The sequence below is a fragment of the Phocoena phocoena genome, chromosome 19, assembly GCF_963924675.1.
Source record: "Phocoena phocoena chromosome 19, mPhoPho1.1, whole genome shotgun sequence".
Lineage (NCBI taxonomy): Eukaryota > Metazoa > Chordata > Mammalia > Artiodactyla > Phocoenidae > Phocoena > Phocoena phocoena.
Window position 1 is genome coordinate 14894668 of NC_089237.1, and position 21985 is coordinate 14916652.

The following is a 21985-nucleotide window of genomic DNA, read 5'->3' on the forward strand; positions in this document are numbered from 1 at the left end:
GCCTGCCAGCGTGCCCTCCCCTTCCATCTCACAGCCTCGGCGCAGGGACCCGGGGCCCAGCGGTCTCTGACGCTCAATCTCCCGGCCTCGCCGCCCCAGGGCTCTCTGGACTCGGGAGTGACAAAGTGGGGGAGCTGTCCGCAGTGCCGCTAGTGCTGCCGGATAGGGTTAAGGATGGTCGCCCGGTCCAGCTTCTTCACGAGGCCCTGGGGGGAGAGGGTGTGGCCTGCGCGGGTAGGGGAGAGTTTAGCTTCCGCAGGCGCCTGGGGCGGTGCTCAGAGCCCCCGGCTCACCTGCGGACTGGGGAAGGGGGGCTGTCAGAAGGGGGGGGGGAGAATGGAGGAGCTGTTCTGGGAGGAGGGGGCGGGTAATAAAGCCACAGGAGCACTGGCACACCTGCTTTCTTCACACGAGCTGTCATTCGCTCAGGCAGAAACAGTCACAGACTTGCCGACTTTGAGAGCTAGCTACAAAGATGAGCGCAGAGATGACAGCAACCTCTCCTTCAACAGGGGAAGACATGAAGACTCAGGTTGAATGGCTTGCTCCAAGTCACTCCAGGTCTCCACACTCCCCATCAGTCTTTCCCTGTCTCACCACGCGTTCCTCCAAGTGACAAGCACGGGGGAGGGAGAGTGGCATCCTCTTGAGGCGGCTGGGGAGGCTGAGGGCTCGCTCCTAACTCCTCAGCATCGTGGTATCTGTCCCCAGAGGCGGGAGGACCTACCCCCAGCAGACGCCGACAAAGGTGTGGGCAGGGCGACGGAGGAAGCACAGGCTGGGCAGAGGGAGCAGGGAAGGAGTCAGTGACAGCTGCTCAGGAGACCCAACCCATCCGCAGCTTGGGCACCTTGGGAATCACCTGGGCTCATGGGTATCTGCGTGCCGGATGGCGCCTGGGGCTCTGAGGGACACGTGGGCTCGCTGTGCCCTCTGGAGTGTGTGCAGGAGGCTGTGTGGCCCGAGGCCGTGCTGAGCTGCCAGGTGACGTGGTGCCAGGGTGGTGTGTGAAAGGAGGGGTGAGGGAGGAAGGCGGGGAGAAGAGGAGGGTAGCTGCCCCAGCCCTAGAAGGGGGAGCAGGGCATCGTCAGTGCTGTTGTTCAACAGTGTGGGGGGAAGGCGGGAGGGGAGGAAGAGGAGTCCTGGGCCCCTGGCTTTCCTTCACTCCAGCGGACACTTCAGGGCTGGCGAAGTGGACACCTGTGATCAGAGCAGCCCCATCGAGGGCAGGGGCCCGGCTGAGGGTGACGCAGTGAGCCTGGCCTCTCTTCCTCAGAACTCGCCAGCTCTCGAGTGGCTCTAACAACTATGTTCTCCAGGCTTTGAGGGCAATGGGCCGTGTGTGCACAGTGAGCTGCTGTCTGCTGGGAGAGAGCAGTCTCTCCACCAGCTAAGGCATGGGTGGGGGGGATTTTGTGAGCGGCACCCCTTCAGGCCCCAAAGAAGGGGTCCTGGAGCGGAAGGATGGGCAGAGGGGGTAGAGAGCCTGGCGCTTAGCTTGTGACCAGGGAGCCCTTCTCTTCTACCAGGAAAGAAACAACGTGGAAAGCTGAAGGGTTTGAGCAGGTCTGAGCAGGGCCTTGTCTCTGAAGAGCTCTTGAGCACCTTGTCTGGGAGGCTGGTAGGGCAGGGGTTTTGTTCCATGGCCCATCCTCAGCTCTAATGTGGCCTTGTGACGATGTCTATGGAACATCTGGGTTCAGCATGGAACAGCTTCGGCCTCATTGAAAAACCATAAAAGCAAAGGCTAAATGGGGTTGGAAGATAATCTAAAAGTAAATACAACTTACATCTGGATAGCATTTTAGACCTTTCTAAATTCTTTTGTGTAAATGATCTTATTTGATATTTATAATAACCTTGAGAGGTAGTAAAGAGATAAGGTCCTTTGTTCAGTCAGTTACCTCCCAGCTGCCATCAAAACAATGGAGATGGCTCTGAATCCTGCAGGAGGATGTAATTATGACCCCCCCAGAGGCCTGACCCACCAAGGAAATGCAGTCTGCTTGGGAGAGCTCCCCATCTCTCCACCTCTCTTCCAGGGGAGGACAGGTCACAAGTCACCACAGTTTGAGAAAAATATCCCTTAGAAAATATGCCCAACAATGGAATAAAATTGAGACCTGACCAATAAACACATGAAAAGACGCTCAATTCCATCGGTCATCGCAGAAATGCAAATCAAACCACAGTGAGATACCACTTCATACCCACCAAGAGGCCTAAAATCAAAAAGACAGACGATAACAAATGTTGAGGATACGTTGAAATTGGAGAACTTATACGTTGCTGGTGGGATTGTAAAATAGTACAGCCACTTTGGAAAAAACATTGGCAGTTCCTCAAAACTTTAAACAGAGATGCCATGTGACCTTGCAATTCCATTCCTAAGCATGACAGCCCCAAATGGGAAATAACCTAAATGTCCACCAACTGATGAAGAGATAATCAAAATGTGGTGTATTCATACCACAGAATATTATTCAGCCATAGAAGAAATGAAGAATTGACTGTTTGCTACAGCATGGATAAGCCTTTAAAACATGATGCTAAGTGAAAGGCCACATGTTGTAGAAATCCATTTACATGAAATGTCTGGAATAGGCAAATCCATAGAGACAGAAAGTAGATGAGTGGCTGCCAGAGGCTTGGGGGAGAGGAAATGGGAGTGACTGCCAGTGCTATGGAGTTTCTTTATGAGATGATGAAAATGTTTTGAAATTAGTAGTTGCACAACTCTGAATATACTAAATATACTAAAAACCACCAAATCATACAATTTAAAAGGGGGAATGTTATAGCACATGAATTATATCTCAATAAAGCTGTTATTAAAAAATACGCCCAAATGTTGACTTTTGTCATTCTGTGTTCATCAGGAATCTCACGATTATTGATTGGTTTTCAGAGGAGCCGTGGTTCTCTCACTGGATACCCACCTGCTCTTCTTTGTTTAGCCAAAACCTACCCATCTCTCAAAGACCAGATCAAGTCCTGCCTCTAACATGAACAGCTCTAGCTCCTCAACCAATGAGAATCTCGCCTTTCGATATTTATTCAGCATTAACTCACATGGACTCCAAAAGCCAGGTGTAGGGGAGATAGCACTGGATCAGGAGCCAGAAAAATCTGGGCCACACTTACAAGCCTTATGACCTGAGCAAAATAACCTGTCTGAGCCTCAGTTTCCTCATGTGTAAAACAGCTATAGACATTTTTACCCATTCTCCCTCTAAGGGTTTCTCCCTGAGTTGAGGAAGAGCTAAGGCACCAGTGTGGCTGGGGCAGGGGGAGACAAGAATAGGCTGAGTGTGGACAGGCGGCCAGAGCAGGGACCCGGTTATCTTGAGACGAGAACCCAGTGCAGTTGCTGGGTATTGGTGACAGGCTTTCATTTTTTAAAGTGTCTTCTTATAATGTAATATATGTTACATGGAATGTAAGTAGTATGTATATATGATATCTAATGTATATGTAAGTTATGAAGCATAATAAAGTGAGGACCCATAAATCCACTGCCCAACGTTACTCTTGTCTAGCTGTCTTCCCTTTCCCATCTCCCTCCCCCACACCCACATGCACCCACACCAGCTCCCCGGAATGCTATCTTTATCATTCTCCTGTGAAGAAGAGTTTCAGCACTCCGTGTGTATCTCTAAACATCACACTCTTTAGTTTTGCTTGTTTTAGAGCTTTATAAAGACGGCGTCACCTAGGTATGTACCTAAGAGAAATGAAAACACATCTGTGCGAAGACCTGCGTGCAGAGCAGTGTTACTCAAAGGAGCTGAACAGTGGAAGCAACCCGGACGTCCATCGCCTGGTGAATGGGTAGACAAAATGTGGTAGATCCACACAATAGAATATTCGTTGGCAATAAAAGGGAATGAAGTTCTGATACATGCTACAACGTGATGAACTCCAAAAACATTATGCTAAGTGAAAGAACCTAGACACAAGAGGCTACATATGGTATGATTCCATTTATATGTAATGTCCAGAAAAGTCAAATCTATAGAGACAGAATATAGATCAGGGGTTGCCTGGGGCAGGGGGTGGGAATGAGGAGTGACTGAAAATTGGCAGGAGGGTTATTTTGAAGGTGATGGAAATGCACTGCAATCTCAAAATAATCTATTCATCATTGAATTGTACACTTAAAATGGGTGAATTATGCTAAAATGTGGAAATGTAAATTACACTTTGATAAAGTTTTTTTTTTTAAAGGCATCATATTAGAGTCTTCTAAGGTTTGTTTTTTCTCTTACAATTACGTTTCTGAGACTTTGTCGTTGCTGTTGCATGTTTACAGTTCATTTATTTTTATAACTTTTTCATAGTCCATAATAATCCATCATGTGATTATGCCACATTTTTTTCTTCCAACCTCTAATCCTGTCACTGGACATGTGAGTTACTTCTTGTTTTCAGTTACTACAAGACAATTTGCCAGCAACATTCTCGCACATGTCTCCTTGGTATACATAAGTAACTATGTCTGTTGAATCTAATAATATCAGGCTTGTATACTGTATGTCTATTTTCACTTCATTTTTAGGAATTCATTTTTACTGTATTTTACGAAAGTATTATTCCCCCAACAAATTAAAAATCAAAACAAAACTGGTCCTCATTGAGAAATATTGCTCTAGGGAGTAAAATTTCTGGGCCAAGGATATGCAGATGTTCAGAGATATGCAAAAGTTCAAGGGGGTCCCAATGTCAAACTGCTTTCTAAAATAGTTTTACTGATTTGCACTCCTGTCAGCAGTGGATGGGAGCTTGCACACTGCCCCACATCTTCATCAACACTTAGTGTTCTCCTATTTTTAAATTTGTGCCAATTTTGTGGGCATGACATATTTTCATTCCTTTGTTCCTAATGAGGTTGAACATCTTTTTATATGTTTATGGGGAATTGTGCTTCCTCTTCTGTGCTATTCCTGTTTGTTTCCTTTGCCCTTTTCTTTTTTCATTTTCTTATCAACTCATACAGTTCTTTATATATTCTGAATATTAGTCCTGTGTCATTTAAATGTGTTGCAGAAATCATTCCCAGTATGTAACTCGTTTGAATTTCCTTGTGGTGTCTTTTAATAAGAGAAGGTCTTACTTTTTTTTCCTCTATTTTTCCTTTTTTTGGCTAGCTCCTCTCCATTCCTTGCAGATCATGCCTATTTCCTGGTCAAAGCCTCTGCACGGTCCCTGCTGAATTGATAAGCTCTGAGCTCCGAGCAGAGCATGCTCCAGCATCCAGCCTCGTCTCAGTCCCACTTTACACTCAGTAGTTTATTCTGGAGCTCACGTTTTCACCCCTGAGTCTGTCCTGGCTGCAAAGACTTCCCTTCATCTGCTCATAGAACCCCATCGCTCCTCAAATCCCAGCTCTGGCACAACCTCCTCCCTTCCCCTCCGCTCCTCTTCCCTTTCCCCTCCCTCTCCCTCTCTTCTCCTTCTCTCTCTCTCTTTTTTTCCCCACAGTCCAGAGGTCTTTTACTTTTTTACAGCTATCAAGCCACGAATTCACAGGGAATGCGTTCCAACGGTGCAGGCTTCTCTCACTGGTTCTCACAAAGCGGGACTCTCTGGGTGGAGCAGGCTGGCGCTTCAGCTGAACCCAAGTAAATTTCTTCCTTCTTTTTCTGATCATTTTCTTTCACACATTTCAGGAAGCTGTCTCTGCTGGTGGAGTAATCATAACTTAATTCTCTTGCCAAGAATCTTGCCCTTATCTTGTTTGTTTACAACAATGCCAGCCACATGCTGTGTGCACTGTAGACTCTTCCTGTTTTGCCATGGGGACACTGGTGGGGCGTTCCTTTTTAAACGGTGCCCCTTCCCTTCATGTCTACAACATCACCTTTCTTGTAGATTCACGTGAATGTGGCCAAAGGAACAGCTCCTTGTTTTCTGAAAGGCCTGGAGAATACACAGTAAGTGCCTCTCCTCCCCGCTTTTGTGTTGGTCACTTTGGTGAGTTACTGGAAAATGGTGGCTTGGGAGGAAAGGCACAACCTCCTCTTCATAGAAGCATTTCTTCTTCCTTGTTCAGTGGGCCCCAAGCCTGGCTAAGCATCAGATAACTGACAATACACAGGTTTTTGCCTATTAAAATGGAATAAATTTTACTTTGAATAAGTACAATTTATTAAATAGATACATTATTATAAAACATGGGATTCGTGAACAATGGGATGTTTGGAAGGGGAAGAGAGGTTAGGAAACGCTGGTCTCTTGCCAGTGATGGCCATGATATCCCTGACATCACCCTGCTTCCATTAGAACATTTCCAGGGACAGGAAGCTCACCGCTTTGGTGGGCTGGATTGCTCCAGCTATTAGGAACTGCTTTCTTCTGTTGTGTCTCCTGCCTCACCATTTATACTTATTGTTCTTCACTCTGCTCTCTAGAGAAACACTTCTTCTTTTCTCTCTTTGGCACGACCATCCTCCAACAGGAGAGGTCTGTCTATCCAGGTCTCCTTTTCTCCAGGAGAAATCCATCACCTCCAGTGATTCCCGGGAAGAGATGGTTTCCAGATCTCTCCGTACCTGCTCATCCTCCTGTGACTGGATTGCAGAGCTTCCATATTCCTGGTAAACCGCACACCCATGTTTGAGGAAGACCCCAGGGCTGGTCTAACCTCAGGGCTGGGGCAGAGGGGTCCTGATCCAGTTAATGTGAGTCTACTGGTGCAGCCCGAGGGCCGTGGCTGTTCTGGCTGCCTCACCAGCCCTGTGGCTCGTACTGAACCTGGGATTTGATGAAAACCCTTAGATGTTTTTTCGTGTGAAAAATTACCAGTTTGTTTCTGTGCATCTGACTTCCCCCTTGTCTGAACGCAGAATATATGTAAAATTCAATCTTACTGCTTTTGACTCAGCAATCCTATCTTTTGAGAAATTTTTCTTCACTCTCATGTCTCACTTTGTTCTTCCCCTCAGCTCCATGTCAAGCACAGATTTAGTCAGCAAGATATTGTTTTCTTTAAAATTTTGGCATCCCCAGGACAGTGCCCTATGGCAACCAAGCATCCGTGGACCCTGTCTGTGCTGTGCTCTGCCTTTGGGATGTCAGGCCCCTGACCCCAGGAAGCAGGGGAAGGGGAGGTGCACCGCATCCCTCCAGGCCCAGGCTGAGGCCCAGCTCTGCCACAGCTGTGGGTGGTGACGGTCAGGTCTGTCTCCCAGGCCGGGAACATCTGAGTAATCTTTAACTCACACCTGTCCTGTCTCCTCTTGCCTAATCTTGCCTGGTCTTCATTAAAAATGTCTCCCTCTGGGGAAGGGGAAGGGTGGGCTGTGACGAGGTGAGAGGGTGGCATGGACATATATACACTACCAAACGTAAGATAGATAGCTGGTGGGAAGCAGCCGCATAGCACAGGGAGATCAACTTGGTGCTTTGTGACCACCTAGAGGGGTGGGATAGGGAGGGTGGGAGGGAGGGAGGGAGACGCAAGAAGGAACAGATATGGGAACATATGTATAACTGATTCACTTCGTTATAGAGCAGAAACAAACACACCATTGTAAAGCAATTATACTCCAATAAAGATGTAAAATAAAAAAAATATGTCTCCCTCCTTTTCTTTCATTCACTGGTTCCTCTGCACATTTCTCTTGAGACCATGGGGTGCAGGCACCGTGCTTGTGCTGAAGATGGTCTCACCAACACAGAATCCCTGGATGTTTTCTTTAGGGACTCTGGCGTGGCATGTGGGATCTTAGTTCTCCGACCAGGGATGGAACCCGCACACCCCTGTACTGGGAGCGCAGAGACTCCCTGGATTTTTTTTTTTAATAAATTTATTTATTTTTTGGCTGCGTTGGGTCTTCGTTGCTGCATGCGGGCTTTCTCTAGTTGTGGCGAGCAGGGGCTACTCTTCATTGCGGTGCACGGGCTTCTCATTGCAGTGGCTTCTCTTTGTTGCCAGCATGGGCTCTAGGCGCGCAGGCTTCAGTAGCTGTGGCATGTGGGCTCAGTAGTTGTGGCTCGTGGGCTCTAGAGAGCAGGCTCAGTAGTTGTGGCGCACGGGCTGGCATCCGTGCCCCCTGCACTGGCAGGCGGATTCTTAACCACTGCGCCACCAGGGAAGCCCTCTCTGGATGTTTAACAGCAATTCCCACAGTGGTGACAGGCCCTGTGCCCCTCTGGGGCGTGTTGCTTGGGCTGAGCCATGAAAGGAGGGGTAGGACTTGACCAGGTCAGTCGCTGGAGGACTCACATTTGAAGCAGACAAAAGAGAAAGCAGTTTCCCCCGGTCAGCACACGGATGTGAGGGGGGTCTGGAGAGTAGGCTGCGGCCGCCAAGTCAAGGTAGGCAGTCAGACTTCCTCCTAAGGAAGGGCTCGCAGAGGGCAGTGCCAACGCCACAACTGCATTTCAGGGTGTTCAGTGAAGATAAGTGATTAGCAAACTCTGGAGGCCCAGAGGTGGCAGGAGAAGATAGGGCTCAGGGTCCCCCAGAGACTGAGGGAGGTGGTAGATTCAGGGTCTGCTGAGGGAGACAGGGGCCGAATGGATGAGGGCAGGGCGGGGAGGAGCTGAGGGGTGATGGTGCCTTGAAAGGCACGTTCCCAGGCAGCAAACATCCTAGAAGCAGGCTTGGGGGGTGGGGGGCAAGGAGATGAGGACTTGGTTTTGGAGGGCACTGGTCCTTCGCTGGGAGGAGGTGGGTGACTGAGCAGCCAGCTCTTCTCACTGCTGCCACCACCGGGCATCCTCCAGTCTGCTCTCCCTCCTGCGGCCCCCAGACCCTCTGCCCCCTTTTCTCTGCCTGCTTCCTGCCACTGGACCAGGCATCCACCCCAGAGAACCTTCCAGGAGGTGTCGAGTCCCTTCCCACTCCTGGGCTCAGTCACAGGCTCACCAAGTTTCCATCTCAATCAGCGTTAGGTGTGTGTGGCAGTGGCAGGTAAGAGCTGCCCCAAGAGAGCCCAGGAGGGTTCAAAACCCTGCCCAGCACCCCGGAAGGCAGGCTCCGAGCCCAGGGCCTTCCACAAAGCCAGGCCTAGTATTTTCACCAACATTAACAATCCCTCCTATTCTCTGGGGGCTGTGTGAGTGCTGGGGATGTGACAATGTATAATAATATCAGGCCATTTCTATGGAGCTGGGCATCTAAGCGCTTTACATATCTTAATTAATGTAAACCTCCCAGCAACCCTATGAGTTAGGTACTATTCGGTTCCCATTTTACGGATGAGGAAACTAAGGCACAGAGAGGTTAGTAAGTTGACTAAGGTTGCACAAGAGGTGGAGCCCAAGTGCAAAGTCAGACAAGTGCCCCCACTGTGAGCTGCCCCACTGCTCACTCCTCCCCCGCCTTCCAGAATGCTCACTGCCTTGGTCTACTCTCACCGACATGTCACGTTTCATATTCTTTACAGTCAGGATGTTCTTATCTTTAATTCCAAATCCTAAGCCCACTTCCTCAGGTTCTGCCCCTAGTGAGGTTATCTCTGTTCACGGTCCCTGTGAGAACGTGAATGTGAGAGCGGGATGACACCTTCCTCTTCCTAGCTCCTCCCCCTTCTCCAGTCCCACCACTGTCCCCGCCTTCGGACAGACCCTCATCATTTCTCCCAGCTCCCTCCGCCGGGCTCCCCCATCTCTCTCCCTCTGGTCCATCCTTACAGCTGTGAGAATGAATGCTTGTCCCAAAGCACGGATCTGACCACAGCATCTGTTCCCCGAGAGCCCCTCCTGGCTCCACATCAGCTGGGGGATAAAATCCAAACTCCCGAGTGCATAGTCCAAAGTCCTTCCTGGTGTGGCCCCTGCCTCCTCCAGGTCCCCAGCTCCTGCCCTGCCTCTACAGGCCCCTCTGTCAGCACTTCCCAGAGGCCAGTCCACTGGCTGGTCTGGCCTTTGATAAAGTGTTCGATAGTCAGCAATAAAGCAAGACAAACAAGAACAGTGAGATACATAAAATTGATTGGCCTACATCAGCCAAATTGCTAGCTGTCCTTTCTTGGTCACAATATCTTTTATTCTAAGTACTCTATTTTTTTTATAGTGAAAATGCTTCTTTCATAAAATGGTGCTGAGAGAAAAATGATGGATTTTTTCCCCTTAATGTCCTTACTTGGCAAACTAAAAAATGTCTGCAACTCTAGTCAGATTCCTTTTTTATTCTGACAATTCAGGGGTTGATGGAAGCTTGCCCCACTGGCATGCCAAGCAGACCCTGATCTCTTAGGTTCCTGAGTCTTTCCTGCCATTCATTCCTTCCCCCTGACCCAGGGCTGGTCATCACCCACCGTGCCTCAGGCCTGACCTTCCTTCTCGAAAAGCATGTCTGCAGCACCATCATATTCACATTTCCAGAGCCTGGCGCAGGCCCAGCCGCCCATGTACTTGGAGGTTTGCTGAGAGCTGACTAGAATGAATGAATTCCAGCCTTCTTTGCAGCGGGTTGAGTGTGTGGTGGTGAGGGGCAGTGGGTGGAGGTGTCCAGGCTTCCGCTGGCCTCAGCTGTCAGGCCGGGGCACGGCCAACTCTCTCCTGCTCTGAAGGCCCAGTTGGGTGCCAGAGACTCTTCCCCAACCCCAGTGGGGCCCAGGTCAAAGCTCGGAATCTTAACAGGCCCTAAAGTGCTACCCGGCACCTGTGTGTATCTCACTCATTGTTCCCAGGGGGTCAGGAAACCAAGTGAAACCACCCTTGCCCTGAAATGCTGGAGATCATCATCTCCCTCCTGGAAGCCCAGGAAACGTCAGGTCAGCCAGGAAAACAGAGGTGGAGGGAAGGGGGAGAGACCAAGAGAGAAGCTGAGAAAGAGAGAGACAGTCAGGGGAAACAAAACAGGGCCTGTTGTGGCAGCAGAGAGGGCAACATGGGGGACCCAGAGAGCAGGGGGTCAGGAAGGACAGCTGTCATTGGAACGGTGGGCAGCGGAAGCCTGGAGCCGGGGGTCTGGACAGCCTCCTGCTGGGCTGGGGAGAGGCATCCTCCTGGTGCCCTCTAATACGGTCTCCATCATAGGAGGCAAATGCACCTTTGGGGTCTGCCCCCCCCCACATGTCCAGGGCCCAGGAAGGCCCTCTGAAGGCCCAGGGCCCCTGAAAGGCCTGCAGCCCCCCTGCCATCTCCAGCAGCATCCTGGTCTCCACACCCCTTCCCTGGGACCCTTCAATAATCAAACTCCCTGGAAGGCATCAAGGATGGGTCAGAGGAGGGGTCCCTAAGGGAGAAAATGACATTTTGTCTTTTCGTTAACTTGGCGTAGTTTGCTTTGCTTTAGCAGGTACCACTTGAGAAGGCCATTTTTTTTTGGCCGTGCCGTGCGGCATGCAGGATCTTAGTTCCCCATCCAGGGATTGAACCTGCGCCCCCTGCAGTGGGAGCATGGAGTCTTAACCACTGGGCCGCCAGGGAAGTCCTGAGAGGGCCTTTTATGCAGACATCAAGAAGAAAGTCTGGGGACTTCCCTGGTGGCACAGTGGTTAAGAATCCGCCTGCCAATGCAGGGGACACGGACTCAAGCCCTGGGCTGGGAATATCCCACATGCCACAGAGCAACTAAGCCCATGCGCCACAACTACTGAGCCCACGTGCCACAACTACTGAAGCCCACGTGCCTAGAGCCCGTGCTCCGCAACAAGAGAAGCCACCGCGATGAGAAGCCCACACACTTCAACGAAGAGTAGCCCCTGCTCGCCGCAACTAGAGAAAGCCCGCGTGCAGCAACGAAGCCCCAACGCAGCCAAAAATAAATAAATAAAATAAGATAAATTTATAAAAAAAAGAAGAAGAAGAAGAAGAAGAAAGTCTGTTGAGGAGATGGAGGCAGTGGCCTTCTGTGGCTGGGCAGAGGCCACCTCAGGTCACGCCCCTTGAGAGGGGGCTGGGTGGGTTGACCAATGTGCATAAGAGGAAGAAAGAACCTAAGCTGAGACCCTGTTGCCTTAGCAGACCTTCTCTGATGGCCAGCTGGCCAGGGAGGTGCTGGGGCTGCTGGGGAGAGACCTCTCCGCGGAGGAACATGGATGGGGCCGGGCTCCGCAGAGGGCCCAGTCGGACTCAGTCATCTTGCGGGGTAGCTGGTGCTGTTCACTGCACATGACGGCTGCTAACCTGGCCACCTGAGCGCTGGAGCGAGGCCATGCAGGGCGGGAGACAGAGCACGGGGTCTCTAAAGAGCTTAGAAGCTGGGCTCACTGGCAATGGCACCATTGGTCTTGACTCTGTGGCCAGCTGAAGCCAGGACTGAGCCCTGGGCCAGAATAAGCTCTTGGAGGTGCCTGGGTTTATCCGATGAGGAGGGGCCTGTGGAAGGGGAGAAAAACTCCTCCAGATGGATGACAGCACTCAAAGTTACACCCGGTTGGACTTGACACTGCCTTCCAAGCTGTGAAGGTACCACAGACAATGGGATGTTGGGATGGATGATGACTCCAAGCAGTATCCTTGCCTTCCAACAGCCTTAGTCCGTGGAACCTGAGAGATGGCACTTAGGGTCATCATTTATGGGCCCTGGAGCTTTGGGGTGAGCTACCCAGAAGCCTACCCAGAAGACCTGAGCTATCCATTGCTGCAGGAGCAGGAAGGCCTAGCTCTGACCCCTTGGATCCCTTCAAGAGCAGGAGCCATGACTGCCCCACAGGAGGCCATGAGGCAAGAGACTAGGGCACCAGCTGAGGGGCGTGGTTCTCCCTGGCACCAGCCCACCTCTTAGGGTCTCCCACTGGCTGGGAGGGATCAGAGGAGTGTGGCTTCTTGCGTGAGGGGAGTTCTGAGCTAAGGTCAGCGTACCTTCTAATCATCTGCTCTCAAATCAAGGACCAGATGGCCTGATAGGAGCACTCAGGCAGGAGGTGATGGCCAAGGTCAAGAGAAGTATAAAGGACGAGGGGAGGGGCAGAGCAGAGCGGGGCAAAGGGAGACCTCTGACTCAGGACACGCAGGCTGCTGACTGGCTATGACCCTGGAAGAGTCACCAGCCTTAGCGCCCTCATCAGGGACAGTGCCTGGCCTGTCCTCCCCTTCGTTCCACTCCTCTGGGCTCAGCTGCATCCTGCTCTGGAAGAGGGTCATCACAAAGCTACAGCCGGGAAGCACTGCCTGAGCCGTCGCCCATCTCCCGCCAGGGGCATCCTCGGGGCCGCGGCTTTGTCACCCCACACCTTCGGCTCAGGGTGGCCTCCACAGCCTCAGCACACTCCTAGCATGAGGCGTGTGGCTGAGAAACAGGGGGTGTGGAGCCAGAGCTGGAGTAGCTTTAGGAGCCAAGATGAGCTCTCAGCTGTCACAGGCTCTGAACAAAGTGCAGGAGTCCTGGCCCTGCGCGGTTTATGGCTGGTTAGTGGAGGCGATTAGATGGCTGTCAGCAGCAGCTCACGCCCTTCCGCTTCATGTCTCTGCTGACAGCACCCCAAGCTTTAGCCAGTCCTCACCCCCGGCCTCACACCCTTGCCCTTCTGGGTCTTTCTTGCTCTCCACAATGCGCCTAGCACTCACATAGCAGGTCTTCAATGTTTCTTGACTGAGACTCAATGACTGATGGACTCGGAGAAAAGTGGGGAGGTGGGATTGAGGACACGACTGGGAAACACACCTCCTCATGGTTTCTCGTCTGGAGGGGAGCGCTGGCCTGGGTGGATGTCACGCCGGGGCTGGGCTCCAATGCCTCCTTCTCGGGCCGTACCACCAGCCACAGGTAAACCTGGGCTGGACCAGGGGAGCTTGGTGGTGCCCTACTGACCGGGACTGATGTCTGGATTCTCCAGTGGGTGATAGACGTGGTCCGTGCTCAGACACAACCACAACTATGTGCCTAGAGACACTTCTTCGACGCCCCAGGAGCCTCCGGTGGGGCCCCTGCTGCACAGCTCACGTCTCCAACCTCTGCCCTCTCTAACGACCCGTTTACGTCCCTGCTCTCTTGTGTGCACACGTGGCTGATTTCTCCTGTGTTGGGGGAAGAGGTGTTGGAGGACAGGGTGGAATGGAGATGGCCATGCACATTCCTGTCCTGGGACCTTTGGCCTTCTTCCCTCCTCTTTCAGCGGCTGGAATTACCTTCCCCTGGACCTTCACGTGGCTGCACCCTCACTTCTCTCTCCTCAGACAGCCTTTACTAGCACCCTCAACAACAGCCCTCCCTCCCGGGACACTCCATCCCCTTCCCCTGCTTAATTTTCTTTGTATCATCTGTTACTACATGCGATTAGGTTTGTGTGTGTGTGTTGTTTGTTTGTTTACCTCTTAATTATCTGTCTCCCCCACTTCACGTAAGTTGCATGAAAGCGGGGACCTTGTCTGTCTTATGGATTACTGTCTCCCCAGGGCCTGGGACGATGTCTGGCATAGGTAGATGCCCAATAGACCTTTGTTGAAAGAAAGAAAGGAAGGGAGGGAGGAAGGGAGGGAGGGAGGGGGGAGGAAGGGAGGGAGGAAAGAGGGGAGGGAGGACGGAGTGGGGAGGAAGGGAGGGAGGGAGGGAGGGGAGGGAGGAAGGGAGGGAGGAAGGGAGGGGGAGGGAGAGAGGGAGGGGGCAGGAAGGGAGGGAGGAAGGCAGGGAGGTAGGAGGGAGGGAGGGAGGAAGGGAGGGAGGGAGGGGGAGGGAGAGAGAGAGGGAGGGAGGGAGGGAGGGAGGGAGGGAGGGAGGGGGGAGGGAGAGAGGGAGGGGGGAGGGTGAGAGGGAGGGAGGGAGGGAGGGGAGGAGAGAGGGGAGGAGAGGGGAGGGAGGGAGGGAGGGAGGGAGGAGGGAGGCAGGGAGGGAGGGAGGGAGGGAGGGGGGAGGGAGAGAGAGAGGGAGGGAGGGAGGGGGAGGGAAAGAGGGAGGGAGAGGGGAGGAAGGGAGGGAGGAAGGGAGGGAGGGAGGGAGGGAGGGAGGAAAGGAGGGAGGAGCGGAGGGAGGGAGGAAGGGAGGAAGGGAGGGTGGGAGGAAAAATGGACTTCCTCCTGATCCCTCCCTCTCCCAGGGGGCTGCACAGAGCTCACTGAGAGCTGGGAAAGCCCACCCCTTCCACTGCCACCCACTTCAGGTGCCCAGTGCTGTTTTGCCACCTCCTGCACTGGGCCAGTCCCCTGCACCACCCCTGCCGCTTATGCCTCCCACGTCTGTTTGCTCAGGGCCAGCAGCAGTGAAAGCTGGCCTGACTGTTTCGTTCTCATCGCTTCTCCATCCAGCCTGCAGTGTTCTCTTGGCTTGTGGACTCTTGTTTATCTAAGTCTTGTTTTCCCAGACTTGGACCAACTTTGTGGGTCAGCCGGGAACCCACAGCCTGTGACACTCCTCAGCCCCATCCCCGCGCATGCTGGAGGTTGCAGGGGACTCACCGTCTTCACTGGAAGCTTTGCGGTTAGTCCCCCGCGTGCTGCCGCTCCCGCCACCATCGCTGCTGCTTCTGCTCGGGCTGCCGATTGATTTTCTGGCCTCCTTTGCTGCCCCTGAGGCTGGAAGATAGGATTTTCCCCCTGAGTGATTATTGTTCCATTTTAAACTCATCAAAGTAGCCATGTACTTTCAGATTCAAACCAGTTTTCTTTTCCAGCAAGTTGGGGCAAGTCCCCCAGGAAGTGGACCTGACGATGCCACCCCCGCTGAAGGATGCTCTCACCCTCAGAATACAGGTCAGCGGATGGATCCTTCGACTATTTGCCACCCGAGTGCCACGCCCACCTCCCAGAGCTGGCACAGGGTTTGGTTCAGGCATATGAATTCCTGATTCCTAGTCCGGCAGTACTGGTTGGGCCTCCTCACCTGCCTTCCAGCCAACACTCCTGCTCTCTCCCTGCTGTCCCTTCGCCAGGTTACCCCTGCTCGCCCTGCAGCTCTACGATTCTATGCCATGCCCCAGAAGCCTTCCCTGACCCTCACACCTGGGTTAAGTGCCCTTTCTATGTACTGTTAGGGCCTGACGAGAACAGGGCTGTGCCTGTCCTGTTCACTGTTATGCCCAGTGTCACCCAGCGCCTGGGACACTGAAGGGACTAGATAAAAACTGTTGTAAAGAGTGAACGAACTGTGTGTGTTTGCATCTTACAGTGTGTTAGGACTGGGGAGCCCCACCTCCAATGCCTTTGGTATTCACTGCAGCCCAAGATTAAAGCCTCTGGCTAAAGTGTGTGCTGAACAGGAGTTAACTGGGTGTTTCCGCCTGCTGGGGTAGGGACGCTTTGCTGGGAGGGGCCGGAACTGCTGGGAGGCCCTCTGTCCTTCCCACACAGGAGCAAGGGTAGGATTGCCAGACAGAATACAGGGCGCCCGTTAGATTTGAATTTTGGATAAACAGCAAATACATTTTTAGTATATTGCATGTCATACGTGGGACACACTTATGCCAAAAAAATATTAAATTCAAATGGAATGGGGCATCCTGGGGTATTTTCCTTCTTTTTAAGTCTGGGAACCCTAGCAAGGCAGACATGACGCGCCAGGTGCTAGGGGGCCTGAGGTCCTTCTACAAGGTACATTCTGTTCACTGTCTGGGTCCTTCCTGCTCTTTAAATGCTTTTGGGCAAAGAACAAGGTGAGCTCAAGACGTGGTTTCCCAGGGCTGTCACTCGCACACTTAATCCACTGTATCTCCCTACATCTCAACCCCTGAACCAGACTACTGGACTGGATGGTTAGGGAAGGCCTCTCTGAGGAGGGGATGTTTGAGCTGAGATTTGAAGGAATGAGCTAAGTGATGACTGGGGAAGAACGTTCCAAAGGAGAGTGGGTGTGGACTTGGTGAGTCTGAGGAACATAAAGGCTAGTGGAGTGGAGTGAGTGCAGGAAGGGAGGGGTTTACATGGAAGACCTTGGGCCACATCCGTGGTCTCCAAGAAGGGGACTTAAGGCTGCACTCCTTGCTGGTCACCGCCCCCAGCTGTAGGGTGGATGCTTCTCTGGCCTCCAAGGCTGAGTCTCAGCGGCAAAGATGGGGGAGGAAGGGAGTGAGTGTCTGCCGTCTGGGGTTAGCAGTTCTGGCAGCAGCGGCAAAGCCACGGGGCCTGGTTCTTGACTGCAGTTTGGTGGGATCTCCAGCTCTTAAAAATGGCGTGGAGCCATGAGTGCTTAGAGCTAAGACCCCATGTGACTGGTCCCTGTGGAGAGCCACCTCCATGCCCCCCTGAGAGCACTGCTGGGAGCCAGGTGTGCTCTCCTTTCTAGGGGAAAATGCTGCAGCCCAGGGCCACAGGGCCACGGGGTGGGGAGGACGCAAAGGGCTCCATCTCACCTCAGCAGGAGTCTCTCTCCTGGCTTTGGAACGGGTTGAAAGCCCTACACCAGGAAACTCAAATCAGGTCCCCAGTGAGGCTCTGCTCCTTTGTGCAGCCCTGCCCACCCCAGTCCTCCTCAAATACGCAGGCCAAAGAACGGGAAATGGCTCCTTTCCAAGGACTCAACTCACAAGACACTTGTTGCCTGCTGTTCGCCTACCGGCCTGTGAAGGAAGCTGTTTCTTAATTTAAAATGTCCATTAACTCCCTCCAGCTGGAAAGCTACCCCAACAAAACTTCTGTTTGTGGCGGGTTTAAGCTTGGTCATTCTGAGGGCGGGGGCCCAGCTGGGTTTGCCCCATCGAAAGTTGTGCCCAGGGCAGTGGGCACCCTTAGGTGTCTTGCCTTGGCTTGAGAGTATGTTCTCTCTGTCAAGAAGTATTGGATCCCCAAGGCCCACCCTGGCCAGGGCCCTTGGGAAGCCCACAGTGCTGGGGCAGGGGGTGGGGGTGATGTCCCTTTGCTGAGGCTCTTTTATGTCTCCAGGGGAGGAAACCCCATTTCCCTACTACCACCAGGCCCTCGGTGAGTCCTGCCGACAGGAAAGAACCTTTTGTTCTGAGCTTGTAGGAAGTCTGAGCTGGACTTATCTACCCACAGCACTTCCTGGATAGGGGACCTGGACGGGACTGTACTAGGGGCTGGCTCCCAGCCGTGGCCATGGCTCCTTCCTCTCTTAGCGTCTGGGGCCGGGGAGGCTGCCCATGGCAAGGTCTAGGCCTTCACGAAAGCCTGGTGAGAACTGGTATTTATCTTTAGGCTGCTGGAGGGGGTGTGTGTGGGGTAGGCGCTATAGCCTGGCAAAGGTCCCTGGCTTGGGGAAAGGGGGCAAGAAACATCACCTAATGCGCGCGCGCCGTGTGTGTGTGTGTGTGTGTGTGTGTGTGTGTGTGTGTGTGTGTGTGTATGTGTGTGTGTGTGTGTCAGGGGGTGCTGCGGACCTGGAGAAGGGGTGAGCCCAGCCTCCCTGCAGAGTAACACCTCCACCATCGGCTGCAAGGAAGGGGCGAGTCCCTCAGGGCTGCAGGAGCGGCAAGGTAGGCCAAGGTCCGGCCACTCCTGACACCTAGTGGCCACCTGAGTCCGGGGCAGGGCGCGGGAAGAGCAGAGGGCCTGTTCTCCCGTTCTTCTGGCCGGCATCCCCCTTCCCTCTGCCCGGGGCCCGGCCCCGGCAGCCCCGGCAGCCCATCCCGCCTCAGCCTCGCCCTCGGCCTCCGAGTCAGGCCTGGACTTGGAGGCCTCCTACACCCACGGGTGGGTCGCAGAACCCCATACGCCCCCAAACGTGGCGGACCCGGGAAGCCAGGTCGTGAGGCCCGGATTCGAAGGTTACCCGAGCTCGGGTCCGGAGGCCGGGTCACGGTGGCCGCCGTTCTCGCGCCGCAGGCCCTAGCACGCGGGCGTCAAGGCTCGGGCCGGGAGTCCGGCGGGACCCTGTCCCTAGACCCGGAGCCTTGGGGGGCCGGGCCCGGTCCCAGGTGCGCGGACCCGCCGGGGGCACTTCCGGTCCCCGCGCCCGCCCCGCCCGTCGCGTAGTCCGCCGGGCTGCCAACCCGCTGCAGCCGCCCGGTCGCCATGGAGACGCGGTAGCTCCGAAGTCCGCGCGACTGGCGGAACCGGCAGAACAGCCCGGGCGTGGCGCGGGAAGCTCGCGGGCCAGTCGGCAGCGCGACGCTGCGCAGCGAGGACAACGTCCGTGCTCGACGTCCAGCCAGGTAGGTGGCCGGGGCGGGTAGGGGAGAGTCGAGGCCTGGCGTGGAGTCGGGAGGGGCCCCGGGTGTGTGCGGGGGGACGGCGAGCTCAGGTGTGCCCGGCCTGGGGCGGGACCGCGCCCGCGCCGGGACAGGCCGGGATCCCGGCGCCGCAGCCAGTCTTTCTTTTTCCCTCTCCTGCCGCCACACCTGACTCACCTCACCTGCTTCCCCCGGCTCGGGGCCACCGAGCAAGGCCCGAGGTTAGGAGCTCATCCCACTCCTTCCTGGAGCTGTCAGCCGTCGGCCCCGGGTCTGCCTCTGTGCCCAGTCTCCGCGGAAGTTAGCACGGAGCGGCAGGTGATCCCAAGTTTATGTACGGCGTAATGTTTTGCCCTACTCTAGAAACTAGGTGGCATAGAGGTGGATCAACCAACAATTGCCACGACTGTTCTTTTGAAACCTGAGACCGAGCTACCAAACTGCTTCGCCAGTGGAGGGGCCTCCCTCCCTCTGCCTCTTTCCTCTTGGGGTGAGAAGTCTAGCTAGTAGAGCCCTTCCTTGTTCTTCTCCCAACATCTCCAGCCTCTTGGGTGCAAGAAGTTTCCCGTTTGGGAAATCCTTACTCCTTGGGTTGGCCTTGGTAGCCCCTGAACTGGGTACAGGGGATGCAGAACTGAGCTGAGGAAGGGATCTGCTGCTGCCTTTGACACCTGGGAATGGTGGGGGGGGGACCTCCCCTCTCTGTCTGTCCTTCCCCCCAGGGCACCACAGAGAGGAGGATCCAGGTGGACCCTGGAGTCCCAGACATGTCTTTAGAAGCTGGCACCCCTCCCAAGTCTTTCTCCCTTCTGGTTGCCCCTCTCCACTCTCACTCTACCTCGGCTTTGAGGATTTTCTAAGACTTATTAAATGAAGCTCTATCTTATCTGGATTCTGTTCCTTCGTTTTCTTTCTTTTTTTAATATAGATTCATTTATTTTATTTATTTTTGGCTGCGTTGGGTCTTCGTTGCTGCGCGCAGTCTTTCTCTAGTTGCAGCAAGCGGGGGCTACTCTTCATGGCGGTGCGCAGGCTTCTCATTGCAGTGGCTTCTCTTGTGGTGGGGCACGGGCTCTGGGCACGTGGGCTAAGTAGCTGTGGCTCACAGGCTTAGTTGCTCCACAGCATGTCGGATCTTCCAGGACCAGGGCTCGAACCTGTGTGCCCTGCATTGGCAGGCGGATTCTTAACCACTGCTCCACCAGGGAAGCCCAGTTCCTTCCTTTTCATAGCAAATGGAAAACAAAACAACAACAACACCCCCCCCCCCCCCACAGAGCTGTGCTACCTTCTCATACATATCTTGATTTCTCCTGTGAAACTGGATTGAGGCAGAAAATATAGGCAACTTGTAAATGCCAAGGGGAGCCCCATACAGAGAAGGGCTGCTACAACCCCGCCCCCAGGGCAGGAGGAGCCTCCTGGACCTGAGTGGATGCCCTGCTTGTCCCACTTCTTTCCTGCCTGCGCCACCTTCCCTTGGCAGGCAGAGCTTGGGTGGCTTCTAATACAAAGGGGTTCAGCAGCACTGGAAGAATTTGGTGGAGGAATTCACCCCAGATCCAGGGGTTTCTGCCCAGTGCGCGGATTCATGGTAGACAGAAGGCGGGGTATGTATTTATTAGAGGGGGTCGTGCTGTCTGCTGCCATCTGGCTCTCTGTGGCCCCAAACCTCATGTGTCAGCAGCTTCGGATGCATGACTCTTCCTAAGGTGCTATTAGGAACAGGTTTAGTTTTTGTTAGATTGCTATTTAACTGAATACCTACTATGTGGCAGGCAGTGTGCTAGGCACTGGTACATATTTATCCTGTTTAATCTTTGCTACAGGCCAGTAAGGTGGATCTCAACATCCCCCTACCTTATGGAAGAGGAAGCAGGCTCAGAGAGGGTGCTTGCCCTCCACCCTGGGCGCACACAGTCATGAACAGTGGGGCTGGCTTTGAAATCATATCCGTCTGACCAGGGCTGCATTGTGACTTTCCCCTTCCTCCATAAAAAAATAAAGAGAGGGCTTCCCTGGTGGCGCAGTGGTTGAGAGTCCACCTACCGATGCAGGGGACATGGGTTCGTGCCCCGGTCCGGGAAGATCCCACATGCCATGGAGAGGCTGGGCCCGTGAGCCATGGCCGCTGAGCCTGCGCGTCCGGAGCCAGAGCCTGTGCTCGGCAGCGGGAGAGGCCACAACAGTGAGAGGCCCGCGTACCGCAAAAAAAAAAAAAAGAGAATTATATTTTACAACCATATTGGTATAAAGATGAATATAATCCAGGCTGGATTAGATTTTCTTCAACCCTATGTTTGTTTTTTCTTATGATTTTAACAGAAATCAAAACACTTTTTGTGAGTCCCTACAAGTACTGGGAGCCCCAACACTGAGTCCCTGGGCCCAGTGGAGAACTGGGCTCAGTGTCTGACTTCACGCTTTCTACCCAGGGGTTACTTGGGTGTGGGTAGTAAGAAAGTGCCCCACCTAACAGCTCAGCCCTCATTTTGCCTCTTCTTTGATCACATTCGAGGACATTCTAGGACAATTGAGTCGTTTCTCCCCTTCACCCATCAAGAAAAGATCTAGCCCCCAACACAATCTTTTCTAACCCAATTAAAACCCTGCTTCGGATAAGGAGGCTGTGGTCAGGCCAGGCTCCCTGCTTCCAGGCTGTGGCACTTGTGCGGTGTCTGGTCCCCATAATGAGATTAGGCCTGGTGGCCTTTCAATGAAACCCCCTGGGCTCAGGGAGGGAGAGGGATGCTTGTTAGCACGTTCAAGCCCTGCGGCAGCTCTTGGCCCTGGTTGATCACATTAAGTGGAGTCTGGCTGCAGGTGTGTGTGGGAGGGGAGGGGTGACTGTCACAGCCCAAGGTTCCAAAAGCTGCCAGAGATCTGACATCCCCATCCTGTGCTCTGACAGGAAGGAGGGTGGCTGGGTAAGGATCCACAAGAGCTTGCCCTGGTTCTGAGACTCTGGTCTACTGGGCTGAGGAAGCCTTTGGGGGTGTAGATGGGCCGCTTCCAGACTGTTGACATTGCTG